We start from the raw sequence: 10,213 nt of genomic DNA, 5'->3' as shown, positions 1-10,213 counted from the left end.
GCTGGAAACACAGAAACAGTAACAAGAAACCCCCTTTAGAGACTGCCTCAAACTTTTCCATTTTATTTTTCGTCTCTTTTCTGTCCATAGTTGCATGTGTGTATCGTGTGTGCATGCTACCGTGGGCGTGTCGTATATCTGTAGGCGTTAGCCATATTAGAGATTAAGTTTAAGGTTTAATAAATTTCTCTTTTCTCCTTTAAACCGAAGAAAGCCTGTTTATCCTCATTTCTTTGCTTTGTAATTGGAAAGCTGTGAACAAGGATTCACAAAGGGGGAGCTCAAAACACAGTGTGTTTAAAATTAAACCCTGTTACAATCAAACCAGGTGAAGACAGCAAAAGACCCCTAGACACCTTTTTTACCTGGTTGTAAGAGATGATAAACAAGAGGAGCAGAAACACCAACTGCATCAGGAGAGGTAGGAACAACACCAGCTCCCTTCTCATCAAACAAATGCCATTCCATAGGACACAGTGGATAGACGCAGAGATCCACTCAAAGAAGGTGAGATCCCGAACACTGGATCTACAGGCAGAGGATCAGCTCTCTCGACATGCGTGTGCACCAGCACCTTAAGAGGCTCAAGCTTTCACAGTAGGTTGTTGCTAATATCTGCAGCCTCCTGGAAAAAGACCTCCTTCCCAATGGACCAGCTGGGCACGTATTGCCGGTAGCCATCAAGGCGGCTATCAAAGGAGGCCCCTCTCCCCCCTCTTCTCTGCCTCTCCCTGGGGTTCTGCACTGTCCTCTCCAGCAAAGAGAGAAAGCAGAGAACTGTGAATGAGAGAAATGGATTGTGTGGAGAGGGGAAGGACAACAGTGGTGATTGGTGAACAGCATTTGGTGCGATTTAGGACATGCAGCAGAGTTTTGGATGACCTCAAATATATGGAGGGTAGAACATGGGAGACCAGGCTGGAGTGCGTTGACTAGTCAAATCTGGTGGGAATAAAGGCATGGATGAGGGTTTCAGCAGAATATGTTATGGAGGTGGAAATAGATGGTCTTAGTGATGGCTTGGCTATGTGGTTGAAAGCTCATTTTGGAGTCAAAAATGACACCGGGATTGTGAACAGTCTGGTTCAGTTCAGACGATTGCCAGCGAGAGGGTTGAAATCAGTAGTGAGGGAGTAGAATTTGCGACCGTGACTGAAATCAATGGCTTCAGCATTCTTACTATTTAATTGGATGAAATTTCTGCTCATCCAGTACTGGATGTTGGACAAGCTGTCTGAATTTAAGGACAGTGGAGGGATCAAGAGGGGTTATGGCAAGATAGAGCTGGGGTTGTCAGCTTACATGTGGAAATTGAAATGTTTTTGGATGATGTCACTGAGGGACAGCATGTAGATGAGAAATAGGTCAAGGACAGATCCTTGGGGGACACCAGAGGTAAATGTTTGGGAATGGGAAGAGATGCCATGGATGGTGATTCTCTGGCTATAATTGGGTGGATAAGCATGGAACCAGGGGAGCACAGTCCCACCCAGCTGGATGACAGTGGGGAGGCTTTGGAAGAGGATGGTGTGATCAACTGTGTCAAAGGCTGCAGAAAGGTTGAGAAGGATGAGAAGGGATAGTTTGCCTTTGTCGCAATGACATAGGATGTAATTTGTAACTTTGATGAGAACCATTTTAATACTGCAGCAGGGGAGAAAACCTGATTGGAAGGATTTAATGTGGAGATCTGTTAAAGATGATCATGAGTTTGAGAGGTGACAACACATTCAAGGACTTTGAAGGGGGAAGGGTGGTTGGAAATGGGGTGGTAGTTTGCAAGGACAGTGGGGTCAAGGGTTGTTTTTCAGAGGAAAGGGGTGATGATGACAGATTTGAAGGAAAGGTAGACAGAACCTGAGGAGAGAGAACTGTTAGCAATGTCAGGTGACATGGAAGCCAGGAAAGGAAGTCGGGTGGTCAGTAGTTTAAAGAGCAGGAGATTGGTCTCATGAGCTTGGAGAGGGCATGAAGTAAGATAGGAGAAGAACTAGAGAAGTAAACAAGGTCAGGATAGGGCAGGGGGGAGTCTGAGAAGAAGTTTGGCCTGGTGGGCTGGAAGAAGGGAGGGAAGTGGCAGAGGTAGCTGATTGGATGGTTTCAATCTTGGTGAAAAAGGAATCCATGAGCTCCTCGCACTTGTTGTTTGAGGTGAGGGTGGAGAAGACAGGGAGATGGGTTTAAGAAGACAGCTTGCAGTGGAAGGAAGTACTCATTCAGTACCTCAGTAATGCCTTTTGTCTCACCAAAATATCTTCATTTTCATCCCTAATCAGCCCCAGAAAGAAAGACTTTCCTTTTTTTAGTGCCTTTCACAACCGCCAGACACCCAAAAGTGCTTTACAGCCAATGAAGTACAATTGCACCGACTGTTGAAATGTGGGAAATGCAGTAGCCAATCTGCGCACAGCAAGCTCCCACAAACAGAAATGTGTTAATGACCAGATAATCTGTTTTTGTCATGTTGATTGAGGGAGAAATATTGACCAGGACACCAGGACTCCCATGCTCTTCTTCAAAACAGTGTCATGAGATCTTTTAGGTCCACCTGAGTGGACAGACTGCACCTCTGAAGATCAGCATTCCTTCAGTACTATACTGGAGTGTCAGGCTTGATTTTTGTGCTCAAGTCCTGGAGTGAGATTTGGACCCACACCCTTTTGACTCAGAGGTGAGAGTGCTACCAAGTTAATCACAGCTGACACCCTTTTCTGATAACCCTGTTACTGTTAATCTGCCTATAGTAGACCTTTAAATTCCCTTTTAAATCAGCTGCCAATCTATTCTCGCATTGTCTCTTTGTGCCTTTTATTCCTTTTTCACTTGTCCTCTGTACTTTTTATATTCGGCCGGATTCTCCCTTGTATTATCAAAGTGACATCAGTCATACACCCCCTTTTTCTGCTTTATTGTACTCTCCAACTCCTTCATCATTGTGTTGATGCTGTTCATTGGCCCTCTTAAGATGATAAAGCAGTGTGGTGTTCAGCCATGGGGGAAAGTGCAGCAATGCCAGAGTAAGAGGAGGAAATAAGCTGGACTGTAAATATTTTTTCTTGCTAGCTTTGTGCCCCTACTGCATGATCACTATTACCAGAATTATGCTTGTGGTGACTGTGGGTAGCTCTGCCCACCCTCTTGCATTCCCCCCCAACCAACCTCTCTGTGCCCCCCCCTCCCCAGCATCCAAACTAATTGATTATCTTGCATAGGTCAAACAAAAATCATATCATAGGAATAAAACAAAAGCAAAGAATCTGTTGTTTTATATTGTCTTGCCAATCTCTCTCTCTCTCTCTGCCCACCCAATCTCTCTGTCCTCCATTTTCTCTATCTACTCCAATCTTTCTTTATGCCCTCAGATCTGTGGCAGGTGGTGAACCGGGAATCTGATCCAAATTTTGCAGTACCCAGACCTTTAATTGGTCTGAGGCGGGATTTCCACCTCATTGAGGTGCGGTAGCAGTGGCCACTGCTAGAACTGCAACACAACCATTGGAACCAAGATGTCGGTGAGTTCCGGAATGAAGGTATGTTTTTGGTGCCTTGCCAGGTGTGATCGGTCAGGTCCCGGCGAGGCAAGAGCGGTGTTGGGTGTTGGGGTGGCTGGGGCAGCAGGGATGGCCCTCCGACAGGCACAGGGTGCCTGATTATGAGGGCCCGCCACCCCTACAGGCCATCAGAAAGCCACCTGCTTTTGTCAGGCAGCTTCTCTCGAGCCTGGGCTACCTGACCAGTCACAGGTAAAATCTCCGTGGTGGCGGGCGGAGACCCTTAAGCAGCCGTTAAGTGGCCACTTAAGGGCCTTGATTGGCCTGGGGCTGTGAGGCAGTTTTTCGCCGCCGCCACCCTGCGTAATGTGGCGGCAGAGGCGGGAGTAGGGCAGGAATGGCACCCTGAGCCTCCTGCTCCATTTTACGTCACCCCCGCCACCTTCCTGCTCTTTGGGGGGACGTAAAATTCCGGCTTCTATCTCTGCCCCAATTTCCCTATTCCCCCCAATCTCTGCCTCACTGCCCCCAATCTTTCTCTTCTCCAATCTCTCTTTTCCTGTTCCCCCAATCTCTCCATGTTTCTTTATCTCGTTCCTCCTCTATTTCTCTCTCCCTGATCTGTCTCCCTCCCCCAGTCTTTCTTCTTGTGTTTGCATGCCAAAAATTCAAAAGGAGGTGCTGCAGTCAAACTAGTGTCTGTGGCTTTGAAATTGGTAAGCATGTGTTCTGTTATCACTCAAGAACAGAATACACACCAAAACTTTTTACACACAGGACAAATGATTCCTTTGTGTCCCAGGTACTAGGCAAGGAGATAACAATCCTCAGGGATACTGGTTGTTTTTTTTAACGCCCTACCAGCAGCCAAATTAACAGAAATGCCACCCAAAAGTATAACAAATACCACGGTATTGGTAAAACAGCTTACTGGCAAATGCTTAAAGGTTTTCTTAGTTAAAGACTACCTACAGAGTAAGTTGGTTACTGGAATAGTGACGCTCAGGATCATTCCGAGCTTATCCATGGAAGAGGTAGATCTATTGCAGAAATGATTCGCAAAGTTGTTGCCTGGTTTGGAGGGCTTGAGTTATAAAGAGAGATTGGATAGGCTGGGTCTGTTTTCCCTGGAGCAAAGGAGGCTGAGAGGGGACATGATAGAGGTTTATAAAATTATGAGTGGCATAGATAGGGTAGATAGCCAGAGTCTGTTTCCCATGGTATGGGTGACTAAAACTAGAGGGCATAGATTTAAGGTGAGAGGGAGGAGGTTTAAAAGGATCAAAGGGGTAAATTTTTCACACAAAGAATAGTGGGTATTTGGAATGAGCTGCTTGAGGAGGTGGTGGAGGCAGGAACAGTAGCAACATTTAAGAGGCAGCTGGACAGGTACTTGAATGAGCAAGGCATAGAGGGATATGGAATTAATGCAGGCAGGTGGGATTAGTATAGATAGGCATTATGGTCAGCATGGATGCGGTGGGCCGAAGGGCCTGTTTCTATGCTGTACAACTCTTTGACTCTACTGCTGGGCAATGACTTGGCAGGAAGCATAGTATTGTACCCAGAGGATCGAGAGAAGTCCATAGAGACTGGAGAAACTGATGGGAACAAACAAAACTCTGCACAGCTGCAGACGGCTGGGGAAGTCTCAAAAATCCCACAGGAGGCAATAGAGCCAGTGAAATTTTAAAAGGCCAAGATCGAGCTCGAAGAATTTAAAGGAAAAGCACCAGAGACATGGTTAGCTGAAACCATTTTTTAAAGGTTTAATTAGGAACATAGAAAGTTCCAAAACAGGTAGCCAAGAGTAAGAGAAATGTCTCATCTAATTGAAGTGCAAGAGGGGCGTGCAGTGGAAGCGGGACAACCACCAGAGGCCATGGGGCAGATTAGGGAAAAACTCATCCCTGAAGTAAAAGAAAAAGGGAAGGTAAAATACCCTAAAGTAAACAACACATGCGAAAATCACAAGAAAGCAAAAAGTGAGGTCAATGTGGATCTACCCACTGAAGAATCAAATGATCAGGTTCCAAATCCAAAGCTAAACAAACCCAACACTTTAGATTTAGAATTCAGCAAGAACAAGGGGCTGGAGGAAATGCCAGATACGGAACAGAAAGACTGAAAAGGCTAGGCTTGTTTTCCTTGGAGCAGACAAGGCTGAGGGGGGACATGATTGAGATGTACAAAATTATGAGGGGCATTTATAGGTTGGATAGGAAGAAACCTTTTCCCTTAGCAGAGGGGTGAAGAACCAGAGGGCATTGATTTAGTGTAAGGGGCAGGAGGGTTAGAGGGGATTTGAGGAAAAATCTTTTCACCCAGCAGGTGGTTGGAAACTGGAATGCACTACCTGAAGAGGTGGTAGAGGCAGGAAGCCTCACAACATTTACGAAACATTTAGATGAGCACTTAAAATGCCATAGCATACAAGGGTACAGAACCATGCAGGAATATGGGATTTGAATAGTTGGGTGCTTGATGGCTGGCACAGACATGATGGGCAAAAGGGCCTGTTTTTGTGCTGCATAACTCTATGACTCGAAGGGCTAAAAAAAAACAATTTATTACCCATTATCACCCTAGAGATAAGAACTATCAATGTGCCAGAACCTGAATTGTTAAACATATGTGTTGTGGAAACAGCAGTCAAGGGATTAAAGCTTTTACAGACCGGGAAACTTGCCACCAGCAGTAATGGAAATTTGCATATTACAAGCTTCACCAACAACCACATGCTTATTGAGATTAATGTTCCCAAAGCACTGCACACTGAAGTTAGAGAAACTGCAACCCCATTAGATGATACATAACAAAAATAAACTTTTTTTAAGGATAGGATGATGGAAAAAACTTAAACTTGAATACAAAATGGCTGTTACAGACAATGTGACCTGTAGCAGTTGTGAGATTGAGGTATGGGTGCCATGTGTGCAATGTGTGATACCCCAAACCGTTTCACTTTTTCCTTTCTTTCTAAACCTGAAAACCTAAACAACATAAAAAAATGAAATCCAAGGAATGTCATGCTTTTTCCCTTTTCGGGAGAGGTGTCTCATGTACAAGAAGTGCGATGATGAAAAATTATGGACTAAAACTGAAGATTTATATAAATTGACTTTCTCTTTTAGAAAATGGACCTTTTTAAAAAAGTGAACAATGTGCTCCAAATGGCCTTTGTATATTCAAACTGTCTGACAGGGACAAAGGAATACCTTCAAAACAAAGAGATGTCAATTGCACCCATCCTACACCCATCCTGAGATATTTCCAAATTGAACAGGTTCTTCTGAAGCAAAGACGGTGCGAAGTAAAAATATCATAACTGGATTACTCTTATTCCGGGCCTTGTGTCATCACCATGGGGGAGAGCCCAAATCGTCTCTTATCAGAAGGTGATGCGACAAATGTTTTACCTTAAAAGGGCAGCCCTTGAAGAGAGACAGAGACATCCAGAAAGAATCAACCAAGAAGCTTGTTTCCAGCTAAAAGGGCTGAGAAAATCCAGCCAGCCAAAAGGGACACACCCTGCTGTAGAATTCTACATCTATACTTACAGTGAATTAAAAGTGATCCACTGTCTTCAACTGAACTTTCAATCAAGAGAGAAAACTACAAACACCTTAGGCCTGCAACCGACAAGAACTTGACATCTGAGAGAACTCAGCAGGTTTATCGTGACCCTCCCCCCACTAAAATCCACTTACCCCACTTACCCCTTTTCCTCGATATCTATCTCATCTTGTGTGTGTGTATGGCAATGAATGCTGGCCTACCCAGCGATGCCCACATCTCACAAAATGAATTTTAAAAATGTGTGTGTATGTGTGCGCCAAATGTGTGAGTGAATGTGGTTGCGACAATTTCAGGTTAAGGCGTACTGATCAATAAATAATTGATTTTCTGTTTTAAATCCAACAGAAAACCTGTCACTGTCTGTTTATTTGACAAATAAAACACAAACGGGTTAAACCCTAATAACAAAACACATTTGCTGTGGTGAGGTGGGAGTTGAACAGTGGAAACCGACCACACCCCTCACCATCCGGCCTAACACCGAGTTCAGTGCTGGTCAGAAGGTCATGGTGAAGAAACTCAGAGGAGGTAAGAAGTATGTGTTTGGTGTTGTTGTAAAAAGACTAGGTACATTCACATATCTAGTGAAGGCTGGAGAGAGACACTGTCAGTCTCATGTAGATCATTTGCTTGAACGAGGGAATCCTATGAAAGGAGAGCACAATAACCCTCCTATTGTCCAAATTCCTCCTACAGTCCAAAGTGGAAGTCAGAAAGAAAGGGAAAGTCACAAAGAGACTGAAAGTTTGTTGGTAACACAGATTCCACTGTTACAACAAAATGAGTTGGGGTTTTGATTAAGACTGATCAGTCAATGTCACAGTCCCAGCTATTAAGTGGAGTCAAAGTTCATGTTTGACACAGTCAGAGATGTTGAGAGAGCACAGTCAAGCTCATGGAAATGGAAATGAAAGAAGATACCTAGACCGAAAGAGAAAGAATCCAGATAGGTTAATTGAGAGTATGTAGGAAGGAAGAAGCAAGATGTTAAAGAGGAATTGGAAAATTAGAAGCATAAACCTACTCACAAGTTTTTTTAAAATTATTTTGTTTTGTTGAGTAAAAAGCCATGAGAGTAAATGGTACAAAAAACACAAGATCCATATACATATTGTAATGTTATTTCAGGAAATAAGTTGTTCTTTTCATTATTTCCTCTTAATGATGATTTCCATTATATATGGACTGGTGTTGAGGCAAATGAATTTCTTTAATGTGTAATTTACTCCGGCTGTACCAAAAATATATGTATCGGTTGTGATTACAGGAAAAAAAAACATTGCGACCCAACTGTTAAATTGCAGGTATTGTTGAGATTGGTTAGAAACATAGAAAATAGGAGCAGGAGTAGGCCATTCGGTCCTTCGAGCCTGCTCCGCCATTCATTATGATCATGGCTGATCATCCAACTCAGTAGCCTGTCCCCACTTTCGCCCCATACCCTTTGATCCCGTTAGACCCAAGAGCTATATTTAACTCCTTCTTGAAAACATACAATGTTTTGGCCTCAACTGCTTTCTGTGGTAGCGAATTCCAAAGGCACACTGCTCACTTGGTGAAGAAATTTCTTCTCATCTCAGTCCTGAAAGGTTTACCCCGTATCCTTAGACTATGACCCCTGGTTCTGGACTCCTCCACCATCGGAAACATCCTTCCTGCATCTACCCTGTCAAGTCCTGTTGGAATTTTATAGGTTTCTATGAGATCCCCCCTCACTCTTCTGAACTCCAGTGAATATAATCCTAACCGACTCAATCTCTCCTCATACGTCAGTCCCACCATCCCAAGAATCAGTCTGGTAAACCTGCGCTGCACTCCCTCTATAGCAAGAACATCCTTCCTCAGATAAGGAGATCAAAACTGCACACAATATTCCAGGTGTGGCCTCACCAAGACCTTGTATAATTGCAGCAAGACATACCTGCTCCTGTATTTGAATCCTCTCGCTATGAAGGCCAACATACCATTTGCCTTTTTTACCGCCTGTTGCACCTGCATGCTTACCTTCAGCGACTGGTGTACGGGAACACCCAGGTCTTGCTGCATATTCCCCTCTCTCAGTTTATAGCCGTTCAGATAATAATCTGCCTTCCTGTTTTTGCTACCAAAGTGGATAACCTCACATTTATTCACATTATATTGCATGTGTCATGCAATCTACCCACTCACTCAACTTGTCCAAATCACCCTGAAGCCTCTCTGCATCCTCCTCCCAACTCACCCTCCCACCCAGTTTTGTGTCATCTACAAATTTGGAGATATTACATTTAGTTCCCTCATCTAAATCATTAATATATATTGTGAATAGCTGCGGTCCTAGCACCGATCCCGGTGGTATCCCACTAATCACTGCCTGCCATTCGGAAAAAGACCCATTTATCCCTACTCTTTGTTTCCTGTCTGCCAAACAATTTTCTATCCATCGCAATACACTACCCCCAATCCCATGCGCTTTAATTTTACATGCTAATCTCTTATGTGGGACTTTGTTGAAAGCCTTCTGAAAGTCCAAATAAACCACATCCACTTGCTCCCCCTCATCAACTCTACTAGTTACATCCTCGAAGAATTCTAGTAGATTTGTCAAGCATGATTTCCCTTTCGTAAATCCATGCTGACTCTGCCCGATTCTACCACTGTTCTCCAAGTGCTCTGCTATAAAATCTTTGATAATGGACTCTAGAATTTTCCCCACTCCCGACATCAGGCTGACTGGCCTATAATTACCTGCTTTCTCTCTACCTCCCTTTTTAAATAGGCTGAGTCATATTGTATTGTGAGGTAATCGTTGTTTCTAGTGTATGGTAAGTGCAGATCATATTGTAATACTGCCTTCTCTGTTGGAAGGATTTTTGAATAAAAAGGGTGAGACAACATAGCTATTTATGTTGAGGCTCTGTGTGAGTTATGTTTACTCCAAGTACCACACTATTTTGCAGAGCTCTAAACATCTATTTCCTTCCTCTAGCTCCCTCGGGCCCTGCCTATACTGATTATATCATCTGTTTTAGCTGATTCAGCAGTTGTCGAGAAAAACAAGGTTAAATCTAAATCTAAAAATCTAAAATCTCACAGTTTAACAATTCAGCAAGTTTCAAAAAAATGTTTGCCCATCAGCACTAATTACAAAACATGCTGGCAGA

Source organism: Heterodontus francisci, chromosome 6, assembly GCF_036365525.1.
Source record: "Heterodontus francisci isolate sHetFra1 chromosome 6, sHetFra1.hap1, whole genome shotgun sequence".
NCBI lineage: Eukaryota > Metazoa > Chordata > Chondrichthyes > Heterodontiformes > Heterodontidae > Heterodontus > Heterodontus francisci.
This window is presented reverse-complemented; position numbering follows the sequence as displayed.